The sequence below is a fragment of the Plectropomus leopardus genome, chromosome 1, assembly GCF_026936395.1.
Source record: "Plectropomus leopardus strain MGB_pleo_1.0 chromosome 1, ASM2693639v1, whole genome shotgun sequence".
NCBI classification, from domain to species: Eukaryota; Metazoa; Chordata; class Actinopteri; order Perciformes; family Serranidae; genus Plectropomus; species Plectropomus leopardus.
The window spans coordinates 5,441,717-5,465,679 of NC_142176.1; the positions used below are offsets into that span (position 1 = coordinate 5,441,717).

Genomic DNA, 23,963 nt, shown 5'->3' on the forward strand with positions numbered 1-23,963 from the left:
CCATTTATAATCGCAAGAAACTGTAAAAACAGAAATTATTATTGATTTTTTAAATTTCCAATGGTCCTTGAACACGTCATGTGGGACGAACACCTAATGTATTTTCCTGGAGTCACTCAGGGAATATTTGTAGCTTTGCAAAGGTTAAAAAGAAAAACCTCCTCTGATAAATAAACAACAGCCCCTTAGGCCCAATTGTATTTTGGGAAAAAATAGACAGGCCACATAATACCAGGAAAAGGGCAATAAAATAGCTAATGTTCTCAAAAAAAAAAAATTCTCTCACTCTGCAGCAGGAAACTGTACTTCAAAATAAATGATTTGTGCTGCAAATTCCCTGTACTTCAAAATACAGTGTTTTTCACAAACTTGACGTGGTAGTGAGTCACTCGTGGTCCATTCCGATTGGATCCGTGACCTACTTTTGGACCACGACCCACCAGTTGGGAACCACGGGATTAAACTGCTGTTCACGAATGTGTGGGAGCAGCGAGGTGCTCAGCGGTGACCCAGCTGAGCGACCACTAACACGCATCACGTTCGGAGGAAGCTGCGTGGGGAAAAAGCTCCGGCCAGCCTGCAGTTGGGGATGAAGGATGTGGAAAAGGATACACTCGGTCACCTGTTTGGTCTCCTCCATCGCATGAGCAGAGAAAACTTTTAGTTTTTTTTGGAAACAAAAATAGACTCTCCTCCACCTTACCTTGGTGACGGCGCTGATGATAGGAAGCGAGGGTAAACTTTCACACCGTGGGAGGCCCCGACACCGAGATGCCAGAGCTGATGAGTGTAGACGCCAGACCAAATCTGGGCCTGTTTTGGACTCGTAGACCTTCGACCCTGCTTCCATTCTCACACCTTGAAGTGTCAGAGATGGATTCAGATCTGTCAGTGTCTATTCTGGGGGGAGCATCTCAGATTTGACATTTTGACAACAACTGGCACTTCGTCTTTTAAAAGTATAAAACACCAGAAGATTCTGTAACAGACAAAAATAGTGATGTCCCAATTAACTTTTCTTTTTTTCTTTACTTTATTTAATGTCTGCCGATGCTGAGCCCCGGTCCGATGCTTGTGTTTACCTGAAGATACAGCTGCATAATGCACACTTCAAATACTTTTAAATAATTAAAATCCAGTGTGTAAACCTGACAGTTTAATAGCTCTGAAAAGCAATATAAGAACAAATGTATGCGTCCAAGCAGTTCCTATGGGTTTTTGTTTTATTTTGACAAAATAACAAAGTAAACAGACTAAAAATATTTTATATGGCTCTTATCACAATTCCACTTAGTGCAGCATTTTTTTAACAAAACAACAAAGTAAACAAGCTAAACTGTACCTTCAGAAATTGCTCTCAAATTAACTTAGTGTTGCATTGTAATAAAAGAACAACACTATAAATGAGTAACATAATCACAATGCCACTTCAAAGTAGTGTTATAACTTAATTTGAATATTCACAGTCAACAAATAAAAATGGGTCACAATTCTCTTATAACAGCATCATAGTAAAACAAGTTTATTAAAAATGAACAGAAAATTAAATTCCATGTAGAGTGCTATAGTAGCTTAGGTTGAACATGAAAAAAAATCAGTCTCTATTCTTTGGAGCAGCAGCATTATAGTAAAACCTGATTATCTGCCACAAATTGGCAAATCGACAACTGTATGATGGAGGACACAAACAAATAATAAATAATAATAACAATAATAATAATTTTATTTTGATAGCACATTTAAAAACAGAGTTTACAAAGTGTTTTGACAAACAAAGCAAAAGTAAAAATGGGAAATACAGACGGAAATACAACAACAGACAGCCAAACAGTCCGAGTGAGCCCAAGCGAGATGAAACTAGGGTAGAATTAGGATTAAATTAAAACAAAAGGACACATAATGCAAGATGCAGGACGCATAATGTCAACATGGATATATAGATGCAAACAAATAGACCATGAGCAATCAAAGCAATAAAACCACAAATAAAACTAAATAAAATATGAATATGATAGGTAAAATAAATAAAAATAAGCAAAAGAAATAATAGGACAATATCACATAAAAGCAAGTCTATAAAATAAAGGATCAGGCATGCTCAAAGTAATCAATCCTAATTAATTAAAAAAATGTGTTGATCAGGCTCGATGCCAATCCTCCAGTCTGATTGAGACATCCCCAATCATAAACATTCAGACAACGTGATTATGTGGATGACACAGCTCTTATTAAACCCTCAAATGAAATGTTTGACAGCATCCACTTCTCCACTGCTTGTAGGAAAACTCCAAGAAGTACATTTGGATTGAATTCACACTTAGGACAGTCTTATCAGATTAATAACACCTTATCCTGACAACCCAAACTGTGATTCCTTCTCACTTTGTGTGCGGAAAGATTTGAAAACTAACAAGCTGCTTAAGCCTCTCGACTTCAAAGCAGCTGTTGGGCTGTGAGATAAATCCAATGGAAATCACTGATGGTTGATGTAACTTGGTTGGTTTGGGATTGTGCTGCTGTTTCTTGTTTCTCGCTGCAGCTCTCTTTTCCGCTCACTGCTTAAGAATTCATCTCGTACTGCAGTTTGTCAGGATCTTTGCATTTAGTTATATGTTTTGACATAGATCTGTTGGTCTATCCAGGCGGTCCTCAACCTTTTTTGTGTCAAGTACCCCTGATGGGATACACAGAAGGTCACAACCCCCCACTGGATAAGATTTTACTGCAGGGACCACCATCTGAGAGTTGAGATAACTGTGGAAGAAGTGAAACCTTTGATCAGAACGGTCACTTTCATGACTTTTAGGCCCTGTTTACACCAGGTTGCATCTGGACACCTCTAAGTACAGGTGTGGATGCACCCAATGCGTCCTCCATGTGTCTTTGATCGCTCTGACCACATTTATAGTTGGTCAGGCTGCATATGGCTACATTCTTTCAGCAGTGTGTACGCTAATGTGTCCTGGGTCACTGCTAATAATAAAATAATAATAATATATAATAATATAATATAATAATAAAATACGGTTTTGAGAAAGTTAAATAAAGTACTTTTATAATGAAATTTTAAAGACTATTGTTATTGTTGTTGTTATGTTATATATATGTATGTAATTATATATATATATATATAGCTTTTATTATAAAAGTACTTCATTTAACTTCCTCATAACTGTATTTTAAGTTGATTGTTACTGCAGTTCATTCAATAATTTTGTATTTTAGTAGTTAACATTAGATTAAAGAACCTTTAGAAATACTGCGATATATATCTTGTATTGGGATATGGCCCTAAAATAACCCAGTATTATTTTAATGTGATATTGGCCAGCCCTAACCTCGGGTGTAAACAGGGTCCTAGTCACATAGGTCACTCACTCAGTGAATAAATAGTGTAAATATTTTACATTTTTGGGGACTCACTGGAACTCCCTTAAGGACCCCTGGAAGGAAATTAGTGGTCTGTTGATTCATGTATCTGTCTTTTTTTTATTTGTCTATCTGTCGCTGCCAGTCTCTCTGTCTCTGTCTCCATAAATCATCTCAGACGTAGACAAATATTACAGCAATACTGTAAAATGCTACATCTATCCTTGACAATACATCTATCCAATGTCGTTGACTGTCAAATTTAATAAATTGAGAGTGAAAGGAGCACGCCAGGGGAGTAAGTCCAAGGTCAGCGCCACTGGATCTAAGTGCAGAAGCTGGTAAATGTTCCCCTGGGGAGGTCACTGGCCTGAGTCATGCTGTATTTGTCTGGCAGAAGGCCTACTGACATTTGCTGGATGTAAAAGAACAGTTTGTCTATAGCAGCGGGCTCAATTGTGGCTGACAACTTTTCCATCCGCAGCCCTGCCACAGGAGCGTTGTTTGTAAAGGAGCAGGCAGGTAGCTTTTTGGATTTGGGCGATTGGGTTTCAGGGGCCAGTGGCATACAGTATGAGCGGCGTTGGGTTTCCTCGCCGAGGGGAAACGGTGAATGCCAAATTTACTGGCATGAATGTATGAGAGCAGCCTCGGACCATGTGGTGAGATATTGTTCCCTGTCAGGTGTTGTCTTACACCTCTGAGTGATGGGGTCTTTTCCTGGAAGACAGCAGCAGACACTGACGGAAGCAACAGAAGCTGTGACGTGAGGTGAAGTGTGAAGCTGAGACGAAGCCGTGGCAGCACTCTGACATGTTTTCTTCTCTCTCTCTGTAGTTCATAATCATACTAAGAATATTAAGCTTTCCGCTCAACCAAAAATGCACCGGAACAAGCTGAATCAACTTTAAAAAATGAGGCCATGATTCACTTCTGTCACTTTACTCTGAATAAGCATTTGTCAACATAATCAGTCAAGACATTTGCACATAACAGACCTCATTTATCAGTGGCAGTGCAACACTCCCACACAGAAATGAAAACAAAAATGCAAGTTTTACAAATTGAACAAATAAAATGATAAAACTTAAACAGGTAAAACATTGACTTTGCCACAAAAACACAAAAGAGTTCAGATAATGTTATTTTTCTGAAACAATGAATGACTATTTTCAGATGGAATCAACATTTATTTCCATTCTTCTTAATGGGTAGGTTATATATGTGTGTATATATATATATATATATATATATATGTATATATATATATATTTTTTTTTTTTTATTTTTTTTCTGTCTCTGCTGTGGTATTGTAGTAATTTGCACTGTAGTTTGTATTTGTTGCTCGTGTTGGTTGCTGTTGCAAAATGACACATTGCAAGGGGTGGCCTGGCTAATTTTGCGCATTGCATAATTTCATATCCTTAATAATATTTGATATATATTTTTTTTTTATCATTTTCATTTTTCTTTGTTTTTAGAGGTAGTTGCATGAATTAGCATTTCACTTTTGTTGTGTTGGGCTATTAAGCTCCATCAGGCATCAAGCCTGGTGCTTTATTTATTGTTGTAAGTTGTACTGTACTTGTTTAATGTCTTGTTGTATGTTGAACATGGTGGCAAATGAGTTTCACCTTTGGGGATATTAAACATATTGCAGTTTCAGATGTGGGATATGCTGGTATTATTTAGTCTTAGGAGCATTCTTTGTTTTGTTTTTTTTATACAGTGCATGTGGGAGATGCGGCTCAATTGCGGCCTCTTGTCTGTTTACAGACAGCTCTGTGTGTTGTCAAGGATGCGTTGTACACAAACCAACTACAGTAGTCAACAGTTTGTTGGGCTGTGTGTTAGAGAGGGTAAAGAATAGCTCACATCTCTGGTTGAATAAAGAAACACACTTTAAACAAAGACTTGGATATCAGCAGGGTTTTGGATATGCATAAATGTGGCAACACAGACCTTTTAAGAAGGCGGTCAATGGATTGAATATGGGAGGCTGACAAGACCGCCACCAAAAATCCTGGCACAAGCGACAGCTTTTTATTTTGACCAAGCAGCAACCTTCGTGGCTGAAAAATAAAGCCAAAGTGGAAGCGCCAAAAACTGCAGTTCATCAAATGGCCACTTGAGGCATGCTCCAAAACAGAGTCAATCGCCATAGATCCAATGTTAAAATGCACAACTTCACAGCAGAATTAAACATGTTGACAGCCTGGTACAAAAAAAACAGTTTTGGTCTCAATAGCTAATGTCAGCATTTATGACAACAGTTTTGGGTGGGAATTTTTATATCACTCACCTTTTTAAATTTTATTAAGGTTTAAGATTATGCATATTTAAGGGTGGGACCTCTTGATTGACAGGCTGTCTGCGAGGCATCACACCAGTCAATGCGTCAGATTCACCCCTCGCTCCTCCACAGTGCCACCCTCTTGTCCAAATATCCAAAAACCAAATTTGCGATGGCTTAAATGCCGAACTTGGCAGTCCACAAACCTATGGGTGATAGCTACGTACATTATTTATTCAGTCTATGATTTTGATGTGATCAGCCACATGTTAATGGGAGTATGCAGTATGCACGGCTGCATGTCAGCAGGAATATTAGTGGAATATTGATTTTCATTAACCACGTAAACAGCTTAGTAGGAATATTGTCTTTTTCAGAATAAGGGTAGAAATCTGAATATTTAGGGCACGTAAACATAGTCACTGAAACTTGTATTTTCACATTACTATGCTTTGCAAACCTTTTGATCAAATGCAGTTTTGAGTGCAGCCTTCTGACTGAGGACATGAGTAAGTGCGAAGGCTTTTTGCCACTAACTGATATACTTTTCAATCTGAGACAGCGATCTTTACACATTCATATTGTAAAGCACAATGTACCAATTATGCAAACAACACCAATCTACGTGCAGTTGCTCTTAATAAGCAATTCTAAACAATTTCAACATTGCAGAAGGAATGTAAATCACAATAACACCAGTAACAATGCAAGATCACATAAAATGAGAATTATGTTCAGGAGTCTGTTACCCTGGTGCATGGTGGAAGGTTAGTTTTTTATTCCTAGCTCAGGATGCAACAATATAAACTTACACAAAGCGCTGGAGTCTTAATTTAATTCAGATTAGAAATAACATTTTGGTCAAATACTAAAAGAGTTTCCAAAAAACATACAAACATACAAACAAAAATATCCAAGAAGTAGCAAATGTTTTGCAACTATCTCAGTGTGGCTTATTTGTTCACATTTATAGTTTATGCAAGTACAACCATGAGTGCAAAAGGCCAATGACACGTTCTGCATCGCTGCTTTTTCAGGTTCGCTCACGATGACGGAGCAGTCATCTGAATGAGTCGGTTTGGGTATGTGGCAAACATTTAGACCTTGTTAGTGTTTGTTGTTGCTCTGTGCATGTGCGTATATGTGCATGTGGTTCTGTGATTGTGTAGGATAGACCTTGTGTAAGTTGTTTTGTGGAGACAGCTGTAAAGGGTGAACGGCTATATATATCTTCCAGCGCTGGTCTAATTTCCTTCACCATGACCTGATCCCAGAGTCATACATCGACCTTTCAGGGTCGCTGTCATGCACAAATAACTCACGACAACCTCCTTTAGTTTCTCAAAGATTTCTGGAGCATTAAAGATAGTAAATAATGTTTACTATTTCTTGCTTTTCCTCCAGTCTGTGGAGGTTTTGTTGAAGGTGAATGGGCTGCAGCCTTGCACGACTTGTGTGTGTTTTTGCAGCGAGGAGGCAAAGCACGACTTGGCTGCTGTGTGTCCATCAACCAGCTTGATGGATGAACTGGTGTTTGTCCAAGAGTCAAGTAATTGCACCACATCGGCCCCATTTAAAATATTTAAACAGTGTCGAACATGAACGGCTCGGGCATCGGGTTTCAAAAGCAGCCACCGTAAAAGGCCACTGTGGATGAAAACGTTCTGTCACTGTGATATTCGGCCCCCGCTGACAGAGCTGATTCTGTCTGAGTGACACAAGCGATGTACATAAACATGTCCCACCAGTTTAGCCAAAAGCAAGCAAACCACAAGCACATGAAGAATAAGCATACAAGTGAGATGTATTTGTAGTAATGGCCTTCAAACTGGATTTATGTATAAAAGCAAAAGCTACATCTAAATCGTCAAAAAAAGGTGCATAAAACAGGTTTTGTGTTTCTGAATTTTTATTGAATATATTATATTTTTCTTTAATCAACATTGCACATATTCCATTTCAATCACATCTCATATTGCTGTCTACAAAATGTTATGAATGTAGAAAATCCAGAAGTTGGAAGGTTTACCAAAAAATAAAACAAAGAAGAAAACAAAAATAAAAGGAGAATTAAGGTCAGAAGTGACAAGCTCCAAAGATACAGAGAGAGAGAGAGAGAGAGTGAAAGAGAAGGAGAGGAGCACCCTCGGGAAAAGAATACAAACATACCTTGGGTTTGGATGCATTTTTCTCAAAACAAAGCATCATGCAGAATAAAAGCAAGGCTGGCCAAAAACTCACATGGATATTTCTCAACACCTGAACTGTAGAAATATTTTACATGTTCATTAATAGTTACCGTCAGTTTTCCTTTTGCTGATTGATAATGATTCCCCTCTTGAGTGACGAGGCAGTGGCAAATGAACAGTTTAAATATTACGCAGCGCAGTAACATTAAAACAAGTGCATCCCCCACGCCTGTCGCCACCGTCATCGTCCCCCCCAAAAAAACAGAATGTGGTCGCCGTTATCCACACTGCATCTGTGCAGCACAGCAGCAGTGCGTTGGCATCTCTGCTGGCTGAATGTTGATCGTTTGCCTCTCTGCAGGTGACGTGATGGTTAGAATCATGATGACTGATGTCGATGTACTGGATTATAACCTCCGTGTGAATGTGACCGTGGCCTTGGCTGACCAAACTGCACCAGCTTGCATAGACACCTGATTTTTTTATGGGTTTGATTCCCATCCTTGTTCTGTTAAATTCACATTGGATTTTTTTTTTTTTTTTTTTGTATGGTTTGTCTCTGTTTGTGTACTTCATTCTTTTATTGAACACACAGTGGCCCTCCTTCATCAAGCTCTCGTAAAGTTCAGAAACAGCAACAAAACGATCCAAAGACAGATTGATGAATCAAGGACATATTGTGTAAAAAAAACAACAACAAACAAACAAAAAAGCAAAAATTGCCATTTACAGTACGACAATCAGAATTACACACACTTAATGATTCTTGGCCTATAAGTTTAGAGGCTTGTTTGTGCCATGCCCCACATGTAGTCTGCTGAATATAACATGACAAAAGATCTGCTGAGGTTACCGAGTGTCACCGTATTAATAACTCTATACAGACCCTACACAACGTTTAATCATCCATTTATGTTCAGTGCTTTCCAAAGAGTGCATCTCTTAGACTTCCAGGAAGCTGCGTAAACCAAACTTTTGGTGCAAAATGTACAGCGACTTTGAAAGCTCAACAGACTGCGATTAAAAGAATACTTCACCCTCCAAATGATTATTTATGTATCAGTTATTCACTCTGCATTAGGCTGAATTTGGGAACAAAAATGTTTTTTTTTTCTCGCATGCCTCAATAGTGAACAAAAAATTTAAAAAAAGGAAATTCCTGATGAATTGAAGTTATAGGGGTCCACATTTAAAAAACCGTAAAACTAGATCAAAAATCTGTTTGTAAACTCACACAGCTTGTGCAGTTTAATCCAAGACTCACCTATCCAGTCCTTTGCTCTGGCTGTTGACGGATTATCGGCCTGACCAATTATTGGGGCCGATACCTGGCATTTTGCTGACTATCTGTATCAGCATTTTATGTTAAATGATTGCCGATAAAATTAATCACTTAAAAAGTGCAAAGGGAGGAGCTTTCACTTTGTAACCCTCAGGGCAATTTTTTTATCTATTCATTTTTTATTTCAATTTTTACTTGACTTAATTTAAACATAAAACGTGGCTGGGAACTTGCTATATGATGTTGAATATTTCAAGACGTTTATTCAAAGTTTTGTGTCGGAGTTTATTTTATTCCAAATCCTACATATTGACAGAAATATTTTCATTTTTATTGTATGCATAACGGTTCCAAATATTGTTTATCGGCCTCATTAACTACTAATAATCGGTATGTGTATTGGCCCTGAAAAACCTAGTTTGCTCAGTACAGCTTTTTTGCAAAAATGCTTTTATTTAAAGAACTTGTGCAGAAACAGTCTCAGGCGCGGATGGGTAGCACTCCTGCACTCTTTACACAGAAGCCCGGTTCAGCCTCTTAAAGACAGGAAAGTCAGCTGGCGATTAGGTCTATTAAAAATATTTTCTTATTTTTGGTATTCTTTGGCACCATGAAGGCATGCAAGAAAACATCTTTTTCTTGCAGTGCATGATAATAAACTGGATATTTCTGTGTTTTGGACTGTTATTCAGATTTAACAAGCAATCTGGTTACATCTTCTTGGCTGCAGTAATTAAGAGTGTATTCACATTTCCCCTCGAGACGCTCAGAGAGGACAGCAGCAGCCAGGAGAAGCAGTCCTGACACTCAAGGAAACTGGCAGCTCTGAACTCACTGGCTGTTTTGACTCTATGAGGACAGTTGAAACTGTTTCTGTATTCAAACTCACACTACACCGTGTCAGCTTTAGAGTCATCGTTAAAAAGGTGGAAATTCTAATTCCCTTCAAGCACTTAGTAAATAATTCCCCTTCCTGATTTAGCATAATACAGTCTGGTACACTGTGAGCCCTGAAATGAAAGGTGTTCCAAAATAATATTTTTAAATTTGGGTAATGTTTAAGATAATGAAGGTTAGTGTCATCTAATCAGTGTCATAATCTCTGAAAGAATGTGCCATTTTTTAATTACTACCAAAAGTAGTTACCATTGAGTGTTTCTTAGATAAAGTGCCAAGTGGTTACCCTGTTATTAACCCCGTAATTTGAGCCGACACCATCTGTACAGACTGAGGCCTTTCAACAAGCGTGTATGAGTTCTGCAAATCATATCATTTGTCTCCCATCCGAGACAATTTCCTAAATACAGATGTGACCCGGCAAACACTGTAATCATTGTATTTGCACCAAAGAGCACTAATACTGTTCTGCTCGAGGCAGATGGTGCAAAACAACCCCAAAATCCACTCAGTCACATAATATCCAGCAAGAGAACTAAACAAATACAAACTGCGTCATCGTTCAACAGTTTTGCAGTGCTCCTCATAAGCCACCTTGTTTATAAGAAGATTAAGACATAAAACGAGTTCCAGGTGTTATCTAACACTGTGGATGTTACAGTAAACACTCTAGTTTTCATCCTCAGACTAATGCAGTACTTTTCTTTATGTATGTGTCCGTGGTAAGTAATATCAAACTGAGCCGTACGCGAGACGTCTGTGGTGCTGCCTGTGTGCAATGTGGAGATATTGGGCTCAGTCAGGCTGTCTCTTTTAAAGGTGTCCCTCAGCTTTTAGAGACAATAAACACACTTAAAAGCGAGATTTTGTTGAAACAAAATTCAACGAATGAGCAGTAAACTCAGACGTGTTAAAAGTAGTTTTTGTATCAGCATTTATCCATCCTGATCATGAGAGGAAGAAGCCGTCAGTGTTGCCAGATTGGGCTGTCTAGGTCCAGTTTGGCTTCTTTTTATTTGATTGGGCAGATAAATTGCTTTGATCAGTTTGTAATGATTTTGGATACTTTTTGTACCATTTGGTCTGTTTCCTTTAATTAAAAAAATGGCTGTTTTCCAGTGAATCTCGAGTAGTATCCTTGATCATGCTACAACTGACAACAGACGATCAATAAAAACAAATAACATTTCAGTTTATCACAACAAGGTTGAAACCTTTTTTTCCTATTTAAAGGCCAACTTCAGTTTTTGTCAACCTGAGCCCTGATTTCCTGTGTCTTTGTATAGGAATGCAGGATATTGGATGTTTTGCCAATATTTAATTTGCCAATATATAACAACTCATTTGGCTGATAACCAATCATATACTGATATATCCACTTTATTCCCCACCTCATTTTAGCGATCATCAAGTCTCTTCTGTATTGGAATTAACATCATATTATGCATAATCTTATTTTAATGGCCCACCAGCAGATGGAGACATAAAATACAATGATTTTCAATGTATGTAATATTCATTCATTGTGCAAAATAAGAAAAATACTTCCACTTAGGGTTGTTGTTTCGTACATGTTCGTTTTGTCAATTAAAAAAAAAATAAATCAGTTTGTGTAATCGGCAGAAATCAGCATGTTGGCTGATCCCGATTTTCATTTTGAAGCCAATATCTGCTGATACCGATAATGTACCGATATTATCGTACATCCCTATTTTTAAGGGATATTAAAACATTTTTTAATGGGAAATTAGTCCACTAATGAACGAGAATACTGAAGCAGTGAAACAAGTCACATATGTTTTGGGACTGTTTTTGTTTTAAATAAAAAAGATCTTGTATATAAACTAAAAGTCAAGCTCTGCCAAACCCACCAAACTCTATTTAAATAAATATTATTTTTATTATTTTAAAACACACTTTGTTCAAAGTCCACAAAATCAAAATTAAATTCATAAAAGTCATCTTAATTTGTATTTCCACTGTTCAAACAATCACCAGCTCTGGTTTGGTTATGCTGCTTTTTTCACACTAAAACTAGTGGGAACCTTTCCACAATATTGTCAATCACTTCCAATAACAAACTGAGCCTGTCAGTGGTAAAAACAAACACTTTTAGTGGATTTAATTTGATGGTATGTAATTACTCTGAGTGGTTACGTTACAGCCTGTTTGGCAGCTTTGTGTTTTCGCTCAATATTGGACCAATTTCAAAAATAATTGTTCCCATTACTCACTTAGACATAAAAACATGGAAATTGGAGTTAGGGTGAAAAATGCCAAAGTTACCCTTAAAGTTGTTATCTGGTTATAGCCTTACCATAAATTGGCTTCTCGTGAGTTCATTTTTTAACACTCAGTTGCTGCTTTTTCATTGTTGTTACGCTTTTTGGGTGGTTTGAAGTTTACCCAATCGTACGAATAAAACATAACGCCCTGAGGCTCCTTCCCAACACCTATTTTATACTTTGAAATTAAAAATGTGGCCACATTATGGAGATAGATTCAGCTCGGGAATCTAATTCTAAAACAGCTCGTTTTGGGTCAAATCTGACAACACTGAAGTGCAGAGTAAAATTTAGTTCATCACTGAATGACACTGGGCTGTTGTTCTGGATGGTTTAGATCTGTGGTCAGTTGTTAGTTTTTTTTTGTTGTTTTTTTTTTTTTTTCAAGGAAAAGTCCTTTGTTATTGATTCGGGGAGGCATTCATCTTAAAGTTAATCTCGCAGAGTCGCTCTGTGGAAAGCACAGAGGATTTGAGTCTCAGAGTCGTTCAGGCCTCGGAAATGTCTGTGAGCTTCAACAGAGAGGCTGTTTCTCACCACAACAACACTGAAATAGCCCTTGTTAACGTGAAATCAATCCACATTCCCGGTTTATTTATTTATGGTTTTGAACATAAAAATAAACAGAAAATGAGTTAACCCTTTGAAATTTGGATTAACAACAGTTTTCTTGTGCTGCGTTCAGATGCCTTTCACGAGCATTTAAGCCAATGAGTTGTGAGCAAATTTGTTTTGTTTCTGTCAAATGAAATAAGACACAACACGCTCACTCACAGTTAAACTTTTTAAGACTGGATGCTGAATCCTCATAAAAGGTATTAGTAAAGTTAAGATCAGAGAGAACTTGGATTAGAATTTTTTATTTATAGGTTAAACTATAATTGAAGTGCGGTCCTGATCTTTACTTCATTTTATTTATTTCAAAATGTGAGGAAAAAGGCAATCAGCAACTGTAAAAAGTGACAAGAAAATGACCTGAAAATAAGCTAAAGAAAAAAGATAGAGGGAATCATTAGAAAATGATCAAATACATAGGGAAACATCAAGAAAACTATACTTGTAATTATGTATTTGAAATATGGAAAATATATTTGTTATTATTATTATTTATTTATTTATAGCTTTTATTTGTGCCATTTTTTGTTCTTTTACCTTTCTTTTTCTTTCTTTCTTTCTTTTGCTTATTTTAGGCCATTTTTTGAAACCTTTTACTAATGTCTTGCACATTTTTGGGTTCTTGTTTGTTTTTGAAAGATTTAAATTAATATGCTAAGGTTTCAAAGGGTTAAACAGTGTTGGGTGAATCTCCTCCTCCTCCTGTAGCTGTGACGGTGGCTTTCATGTTCAGAAACATTTTAAATGCAGCCCCAGTGAGTTTTCCAGCTCGGAGGTGATGGCAGTTAAAATGTCCTCCTCTCACCTCTATATTTGTGTTACCTAACGTCCCGACACAACTGTCGACCCCCCTAACAGCTCGCTGTTTGTGCTGAATCACAGAAGTTATTACTGCAGGTGAATCAAGTCAAAATAAAAATCTGATTTGTTTTTTAGTCTTATATCAGACATTTTTTTCCACTAATCCTTTCCCACTCATGATACGACCCCTTTGATAAATATCCGTGTGGATAACTGTGGATTATGACCTTTTTTTATTCAGTGCATGAGTCTCATTCAGCTCACACACGAGGATTAATGAATTTTCTTCCTGTAATATTCAATCGGCTTCAAAATCTGCCTATCGACCTTCATTATCTTCTTGCCTCATATATTATAGCACTCCGCCCGCACTGATCTCCTGATGAAAGCAGATTTAAGTGGACTCGGACTTGACATAATTGCAGCCTCTAACCAGATAAATTAATTTAATTCATAGATTGAGGAAATGGGTTAGAGACTGTCCAGTTAAACAGATTTCTCTCAGTCTCCTTTGGTGCTTGTTTGTTCTGCTTGATTGGATGTGTTGCCCTCGGGGATCAATCAGCCTGATCCTGTTCCTGTTCTCTTCAGTAACCTGTGGGCATACATTACTCCTTGGCTCAGCGCCTCCTGTGCTGCTATGTGATAAAGTCGAGCTGTAGCTGAACATATCAGCACATAGATTAACTCGTCTCTCACATATTTATCTGTATTGTTGCAGCGCGGCTTCTGACCACCGTCAGCTGTTGGTACAATGCATCCCAGATCCTCATGTGATCCAAAATTCAGCCCGAAATAGTTGAAACTCTTTGGCCTCTGATGGCCTGAGCTCCTCAGGTACAGCTTGTGCTTCGGGCACGTAATCTGACAAGATTAGTGCAATAAAATCACTTCCAAAAAATATCTTTACAGACAGGTTATACTTTCATTCAATTTGTCTCTTAAAGCAATAGCTCTGCATTCTGGGAAATTTGCTGGTTCTCTTTTTTTTTGGACAGCTGGCTAAGGAAGTCTATACCACTCTCATGTATGTAAAGTAAATATCAGTGTTTCCTCCAAGTTTACTGGTTTTGGGGTATGATGCCTGGGCTGGATTAGGATGGTCTTCCGTAGCACCCCTCCCTGCAGCTCCTATTACCAACCAATAAAAAAAAAAAAACGTATTCCCCATTCATTTTCTATGTACTATATTAATTTATAGCTTTTTAAAGTTTATTTACCAAGTTCAGTCTTGTAGAGTCAGGAGGAGTAGGCTGTTTCCTCTCTGACAGCCAAGTTGGATCACAGCCCGTCATCCTGTGGTGAGTCCCGTGCTGCTCGTCAAGGGATGTGGTTTTAACAGGAGAGCTGTTTTTTTCTTGTTCGGGACTTGAACAGCCACGCTTGCATCTTTGCCACTGATGCTAGTTTCACGTTGTTTGCATCTAAAAAAATGCAGATATTTTCACCTGTTTTTCAGACTCCCATTAACCCTTTGAAACCATTGCAAAATTGGCTTGATTTTTTTTCAAAACTTTGGCAGAAGGCAATGAGCAACCTAAGATGTGACCCAAAAAATAACAGGAAATTTACCTGGTAATTGGCAACAAAAGAAGGGAAAGTAATGAAACAAATAAAACAAACAAACAAACAAGGAAATTTTGTTTGAAGCTTTGTTTTAAAAAACCTGCTTAAAAATTATAATAAATCTGTATAATATTTTTAAATATATAACAATGATAATTATAAAAATATTTATCTGATCATTTTTAATAACTTTTTTGTTGTTTTTTTTTGCGGGACATTTCATGTCAGGTTGATTATTTTCCCCATTAAAAATAAATAAAAAATCAATTAATAATAATAATAAAAAGTGAAGTAATCAACCAATTTGCTTGAGGTCCAAAGTCCAAAATTAAGTTCTTGTAAAAGGTGTCTGAATGCAGCACAAGAAAAGGGGTGATGATCCAGGTTTTTTAAGGGTTAATGATTTACTCGTTGGCTTTTAGACTATTGGTCGGTGTCAAGTGATGTATCATTCGCAAAAAGCTGCTGTGCTTTGCAGTGAACTCAACGTTAACACGTGGGATTTCTCCTCTCGCTCTACTCTCTGTCTGACTGTGAGTGTGTGCCCACGTGTGAACAACAACCTAACATCGTAATTCACTTAAGTTCACTTTGCTTTAATTTTTTCCCCCTTTCTTTCCGACTTTCATTATTTAACCTTTTAAAGAAGCAACAAATTTGCAGATAAGACAGTCCCTTAACTTTGCAAGAGTATTCTTGTGTCCTCGGTGAAACTGTTGGTATGTAAAAAAAAAAAACTTAACATATAAAAAAAAAAACATTCTCCCTATAAGAATCCCTAAATAAAATATTGACATCTACTTTTAACTATTGTGGCTATTTTGTGGTTACACGTTTATTTCTGACACTAAGGAAACATCTGGAACATTCAGTTAAACAGCTTTTCTGAAGGATACTATTATTGAGGTAATTACAGATACAAAATTTCGAGAAAAGAGCAAGAACGTGAACTTTGGATTTTCTTTAGGAGGAGAGGAAAAAGACTCTAGGATCAAAATCTGAATTACAGTGCCATTATAGTTAACACAGTATGTAAAAGGATGCTTTTTGAAGGGAAATAAATATAGGAAAATAAAACACCGTCTTTATTAAGATATGTAATAAAACTCACTACTACTTCCAAAAATAAAACTACTAATCATTTCATTCACGGGTAACTTTGTAGGTCTAAGAGAGGTAACCATATTCAAACGCTTCTCTGACAAACAACATCAGCAACCTCATGTTTTTGTATGCCAAATGAATGAGTAGGTGCGTTTTTAATGTGCAGTATTTAAAAACTAAAATAAAATAAAGAAGAAGAAAATATGTTGGAGCAGCATTTGCAACAATATGAGGAACATGATTGTATCAGCGAGGGACAAACCAAACACAGATGATTATGGTCGATGGTCATAACAGTCAAAGTAAAGTAAAAAGTCTCAAATTACTCTATCTGCAACACATCTTAGGACACACAAGTATAAATGTCTGCTATTTACATTTTTTTTCCTATTCAGTGTGCATCTATATCACGACATTTTCCAGAAGTCCACAACATACAATAAATTCAGGGTTTCACCTTTGGTTATGTAATTATCAAGGCTAGGTTTAAAAAAATATATAACACACGTCCATGTTACTTTTGCATACAGTTAAAGTGAAAACATATCAACAAAGCAGCTGGTCAGCTCTAAATTTGCATCTGAGAAAAAAATCCTAAGGTATCTCGTCTTGACGGTGAAAGCCCTGCGAGTTTCACCCGCTGTTTTTCTGTGATAGAAAGTGAGTGCGGCGGATATTTATGGTGGTGTTTATGTGCCTGACATCTTTACTTTAGTGTAAGTGGATCTTAATGTACGAGGATGTTCTTTTGATGTATTTCAGTGTCGCATTGAGCCAGTCAATATTTGTCTTCTCTCTCGACCCTCTTTACACGCTCTGAATGAGGATTTTCATGTGTTATGACACAATGTGAATTAAGAGTTTTGTCGCCAGCGTTTGAGTGAGCAACTCAGGCCAGCCTTGTTTGGTTGACAATATGAAACAAGATAAAAATAGATTAAGTCGTAGTGCTGACTGCGCAGAAGCAGAGAGCAAACTCACCATTTAGTAACCAATGACACCTACGAAGCCGACCCAACTAAAACATTATGTCGACATTACAACCAAACATTATCTCTATCATAATAAAATATTCACATCTGTTCCTTACAAGACACTTTTTTCACATGTAAAGAAAACATCTTTAAACTCTGAACTATAAGTCTCTTAGTTTCATTACTTCATACATCTGTATATGTGTAGTAATTAAGGCAATCATTTTGGGCCACGACTTACTCATTCGCCAACTCCAGTCTCAACCCTCGGGGGTTTGTTTACTGATGTCACGCAGCAGCTCTCATCCCCGGCTTGTTCAAGTGCCGAGTCCCGTCCAGTTGTTTGTTGCTTTTTCGGTCTCCGCTCGTGCTCAGGATGACCAGTCACAATGTTTTGCTTGTTCTCTGCAATTTCCAGAGATGTAGGGGGATACTCCCTCTCCCTGTAACTGGCAGCACTGAAACAAAGACAGAAACAGGAAGTGGATGTAAATCTGTCATCATTCCTGAGAAAATGGCACCCTGAAGAAGGAGCGATTTGCCTCAAACGCGTCACTGATCCTGCTCATATTTTCCTTTCCCACCCAGGTTGGGCAAGATGTATCATACTTAAGATAATCATCAGGGTCATTAAACAGAAACTCCCTCTAAAGCTCTCACAGAGCAGCCCAGTCGCCAGGAGAAAAAGTTGGCATTGTATGCTTCTTCAAACCATGGATACATTACATTTATACATTTCATACAAATCATATAAAGTTTTGTTAAAGTTTAATAGTATGTTGGTGGATTTTGTCATTTGGAGGTGGGGGGGATGGTGGATGACGGGTCATAAAGGCCAGATGCCTGCCAACCTGCAGAAGACTGCTCGGGACCAACCAACAGCAAAACTGTTTTTTTTTTTGTTTTTTTTTTTACGTTAAATCATTTTTGTTTTTCTAGCTGCCTTTAAGCCACCAAAAATGTTTTTTAGTCCCCGGTCACTTTCTACTGGGGATAGTGCCACAAAATCAGAGTTTTTTCACTCTGGATCGTGCCTCGAAAAGAGACATCACTGTGTTTCCACCAGAGACAACATCGTTGTTTTTTTTTTAATGTATTTTTTTAACCAACACATCACTGCATTTCGAACTGGGGATACTGCCACTTTTTTTTTTTTGTCTCACTGAGACAAGTTGTGTTTCTATTGGAAATACTGCCATGGAAAGTGCTGTTAGTTTTTTAGTTTTGTTTATTTTTTAGCCAAATGTTTTGCTTTGTTTCCACTGGGGATAGTGCCATGAAAAGCAGTGGTTTCCGCTATTACAGCTGGGATTGTGCCACCAAAAGGCAATCTTTTCCGAACCGTCACCATAATTATGTAAAAGTATAATTTATGAATACAATGATAATGTAAAAGTATAGTGTTTCCTTAGTTTGCAGAAACATACAATGCCATTGTTTATTCTGTTGATTGGTTTGAAATCTGAGGTTTGTTATTTAGAGTAGAATCCTGCTTACTTGCAGGTTACGCTATGTAAATAAATCATTTATCAATATTTACCCCTTAACATACAGTTTTCCCTTCTTTTTTACTTCTTAATAACTTCCAAGGTCGTCAAAATCACCATATTAATTTAACAGCTTGTTCAAGTTCTTTATTGGTGATATATGTTGTTTACACTGAGTGAAATATTAAAACAAAAGGCCCCATGTTTTTTATGGCTTCACAGATCCAGCAGATGTAAATATTCCAGGTGTGGAAGTACTTGAATTATACCACCGAACACAGTCTTTATTGTTTGTTTGGGCACTTACAAGTTTTGATGACTTCTATCTCTTGTTCCTTTGGAAGCTGAAAGCACTTATTGTAAGTCAGATTGGACAAAGTGACTGTGTAATGAATGTAAAGTAATGTCTTGTGCATCATTTCATACACATCTTTGGTGTCTCTGAAAGCGTGTGGGATTTCCACTAGAATTTAAATCAGGCTCAGTTGGGCTGAAAAGAGTGGCTGTATAGTTTGTAATGGACGATCTGCTGGCAGGCAGCATCAATTAACGCCAAACTATCCAATATAATCTCATCGCTATTTGTTAAATTTTGATGCTTGGAAAATACTATAATGATGCCCGTGGCTGCTTTTTTCTAACCCTAACTAAGTCGTTTTGTTTCCTAAATCCAACAGCCAACTCCTCAGTTATGTGATTCGACTGACATTACTAACAACACATATTACTAACTGTTGTTACAAAATAACTCAACTTGACTTTCAGTTTCACGTGAACTCTGATCACTTGGGTCACAGTCTTGTGTTTGTTGGATCCCTCCACCTCCCCTCATACCCATCCTGAGTGGACTTTGTCACTCTAATCGTCTGATAATGGATTTACTTTGAGTTGGTTAAAAGCCCAATGTGTCTCATACAGACACAAATGGTTGCTTCAACATCATTACATGATACTGCAAACTTTGCCCAAGCATCTGGGACGGAAACCGGACTAATTTATCTTCGCAAGGGCAATTGTATGCGTCTTCATAATAAACACAAATACACACATAAAACATAGGAGAAGAACAAAAATACCCCTCTAATATCACAACATTAAAACCATAAAATCCTAAGCTTAAACAATTATATGTAGAATTGGAAAATTCCCTAATAAAAAATAAAAATATCTAAATTATTTAAAAATATATACAAGGAAATTAAACCATATAAAATCATTGAAAATGACCTTTTCTCTGTCTAGAGGGCAGTCACAAACCATGTATTTTGTAGTTTAATTCAGAGGACTTGTTACAATCTCCTGGAGGCAGCAATAAGAATTCAATTATAAAATGTGGTCACTCAGGATTCAATATGCTGAGTGTTTATGTTTATGGGGCAAATCTACAACAAAGATTTGCATAAAATGTACAAGATTTAGACCATAAAACTTACTTCAGATTTTAAATTTAATGACTGTTGCAATAACTGCTACAAAGGTGAGTTTAATTCGGGTAAGTACAAATTAGCAGCATATGTTGGCTGTAAAAGCAGAGCTCCAAGCATGCAGGCCAAACCATCTGTGCCCAAAAAGTGAAAAGAATGATTTAATTTGTCAATAGGTAAAGCCAGGGGAATCATGGCAGTCTAAGCCAAACACAGGCAGGTGTACTGGTCTAAAACGAGAAAAAAGACAGCAGTGACAAAGTGAAACTGGTCAGGTTTGAAACAAACCAACAACACAAACTGCTGCTAAGTGGCATTCAGCCCAATATTACCCTCCTCTGTAGCTGTTTGTAATTCCGATTCTGCCCAAATTAAAATTCCTTCCTTCTGTTTATGTTATTCTGTCTACCCCCTGTAGGGCCAAACACGTCACAGAATAACTGTTCTGTGTCATCGCTATTTGTGCTTATTAAGATGCAGACTATTAGAGACAAGCGTCCTCTTTTAACGGAGCAGCTGTTGTATAATTCTCCACCTCAATAATTTGAGGATTTCCACAAAGTCTCCCAGGAGTTGGAGACATTCTGTATGCAATCATAGCTGCAGCAGGCACAGGGCAATTACAACAAACATACTGAGTGTTTTTATCTAATTCCCTTATTAAGACTTTAGAGCTAAACCTGTGGTTGTTTACATTGTAATACCCCGAAGAACACCTGAAATGATAAGCGGACAAATATAGAAACCAATAGTCAAGTCAGTATTAACAATGAATATACAGTGTGTACAGTGTGGTGCAGCCAGGAGGGGAATTCATGTGAGATCAGAGGCCAACCTTAAAGGGGTACTTCGCCGATTTTCATCAGCTTTGTATCAAAACTGTCGCTTTATTTAGGTTCTCTACTGACTCCTAAAACTCAGTGTAGTTGTAGCCTTTGGTCACGTGGACAACACTGTCACAAATTGCTGTAAAAATATGGCCAAATTCGTAAATCTTGATGCTTCAAGCCAATATTACTGCTGTGAAAATATGGCCAAATTCTAACAGAAACTGACTTTTTTCCCACAAAATGACATTAAAACACTATAAATCTAAATGCTTTTTCGAGCCAATATTACTGCTGTGAAAATATGGCCAAATTCTAACAGTAATGTACTTTTTTCTCTTTCAAATTACATTTAAACACTACAAATCTTAATGCTTTTTCAAGTCAATATTACTGCAGTGAATAAATATGGCAAATTACAGTAAAACACTAGAGAGACAATATTATATTGTCTGCTTCAAATTCTACTGTAGAGTACCGTAAGAAATTTAACAGTAATATACTGTTGAAGTAATTTATGGTATTAAAACTGTAAAATAAGTGCAGGATGCTGGCAACTACAGCTGCCAGTAGCTGGCTGTGTTTTTATAGGAAAATTTGTCACAGTGAACCTTAAACTAGACTCTATTATATCTATTATAAACCTGGGAGATTCTAAAAACAGGATTAGGGACTTCTTGATCACTGAATGCACTTACGTGGCTACTGATCGCTGTGATTTTTAGTTGTTGGTTGGAAATTGGCTTATTGTTTTAAGTGTTTTGTTCGTTTTTAATGCTTTTGCTGTCATTATTTTTAGTCTGATTGTTTTTTTTTAATGTGAAATTCCTCATGCTGCTGTCTAGGCCAGGACTCACTTGAAAGTGATGTTATTCTCAATCAGAACGTTTACATAATGTTAGGAAATGTTGAATTGTGTCAGCCCGACTAAATCTGGACTTTTAAAATACATGTGAACATGTTAGTGCGACTGAAATTGGATTAGGCAGTGCTGATTAAATATGAATCAAGATTACATAACTGCACTGCCTATTTCTCTCCAGAAATGTTTTCAGAATCCTATTTACTGCTGTTTTAAGACTTCAAACCATGAAACTTGCCTACTCTTTACTTCATTTTTCAACTCTCTTATCTTACTGTTTAACTGTAATACAAGATCATTTGTGACCCACTAACAGCCACTGCTTCACACATACAAATTTGCATTATGTCACCCAACAGTGTATTGGTCTGGTGCAGAGCAGTGCATTCTGGTAGATGTAGGTTTTCTCACTCATGAGCAAAAGCGTCCTTTTTCTGTTTTTCTGGTCATCTAGCACCAATGTTGAAAGTATTTGCGCCTTTCCACTGCATAGACATCCTAGTTTTATTAAAAAGGCTGTCTTTCCAGCAGTGAAATGCTTCTTTAGTAGTATTCAATATGTGACCCCACACTTAGGTAATTCTGAGGCTTGAAAGTCACTCCGATAAAATAAAAAAAAAGCTGTTTACAGCAGAGCGCACTGTTCTGCGCTGAAGTCCTTTCTCTCAAGTGTTGACATAAGAGCAGCTCCTGTGTGTGCACTCTTAAAAGTGGGCAACCTACAGCTGCAGGGAAACAGGGCCATACCGTAGCCACATACTACAAAATGAAAACAGAGAACAGGTGACCCAAACTGTGATCTCTGCTGAAGTCAACATCACTGTGCAGTAAACTGTGAAGACATAAAAACACACCTTCATGTGATTTTTTTTTTTTACGAGCAGTCATCACAGCAACAGATGAAGCTTTATTTCTTTCTAATGAGAGGCTGTAATATCAGAGTGAGTCATTTGTTGTGTAAGGAACTTTGTGGCAATGAGTTTACTGAGGATGAATAATAGAAAAACAGCGAGGCCTGACAGCCGCATGAGTTTTAGAAATAGTTGGCAGAATTGCAAACCAATTTTAATGGTTTAGAACTACAAAATTAGTATTCCTGTGTGATAATTAGGGATGGACATTTTAAGTTATTGAGTACTCGAGGAGTTGCAAAAAGGCTAAATCTAACGTGAGAATAGGGTGGGAAATGATCAAGCAAGTGATAATGCAAGTAGGGGTTAGGGGTCACTCTGAAGGCCATGATTCACCAAGCCGATGCTCAGCCATCAGTAAATGTTGGGTCGTCCGTGAGTGTCTGTCTTCCTAGTTATTGTGTTGTGTTCTGCAGTATTGATGCTACTTGACCCTTGTTCGCTGTTTTTGGGCAGATTCAGCATGTTGAATTGACATTGGAGCCGTCAGAGCGGCTGAAAATGAAATCACTCTGATTGTCAGTTCAGCTCAGTGCGCGGGACAAGAAACTGAAATGAGGAAAGTAAACAAAGGTCTTAATCAAATTATCTTTTTGACTCACCAGCCAAGGTGGCTGGCTGATGAAAAAATCCACCAGCTGAGCAAATTTTTGCACAGACCAAAATTATAAATTGCCTTTTTTGTTTTACATATACATTTGTTTCAGTACATTTCATTGAGATAATAATAAATGAATGATGAATACAAACCTAAAGAAAATGTAAAGAGGAGCAAAATCTGAACCAAATTTTTTAAATGTTCATTGAGCTGCTCATCACTACAGCCTCAGCATATGAATAAGTTCCCTCTGGTCGCTGTTTATTAGGGGTCGACCGATATTTGTTCTTCAGGGCCGATACAGATCATAAGTAGATAATGAGATTGATAACCAATATTTGGAACAGATATGCATTTACAATAAAAAGTCTCTTTCTGTCAATATTTAGAATTTGGAATAAAGCAAACTTCAGCTGTCTAAATACCTTTTGCAAATGTGTAATCAAAACTGAGACTTTCAATATCATATACAGCAAGTT

The 23,963-nt window shown here is 37.3% G+C and overlaps 1 protein-coding gene and 1 long non-coding RNA gene across 5 annotated transcripts in view; one reads left to right on the forward strand and one right to left on the reverse strand.

The window, feature by feature from the left end:
* Positions 1–23,963, forward strand: part of LOC148190346 (uncharacterized) — a 146,084-nt gene that overhangs the window by 54,794 nt on the left and 67,327 nt on the right. The gene's annotated exons all lie outside the window — the stretch shown is intronic.
* Positions 8,339–23,963, reverse strand: part of kcna4 (potassium voltage-gated channel, shaker-related subfamily, member 4) — a 75,506-nt gene continuing 59,881 nt past the window's right edge. The window contains exon 3 of the mRNA XM_042490545.2: positions 8,339–17,833. The gene's annotated coding sequence lies outside the window, so the exon portion shown is untranslated. The remainder of the gene's footprint in view (positions 17,834–23,963) is intronic.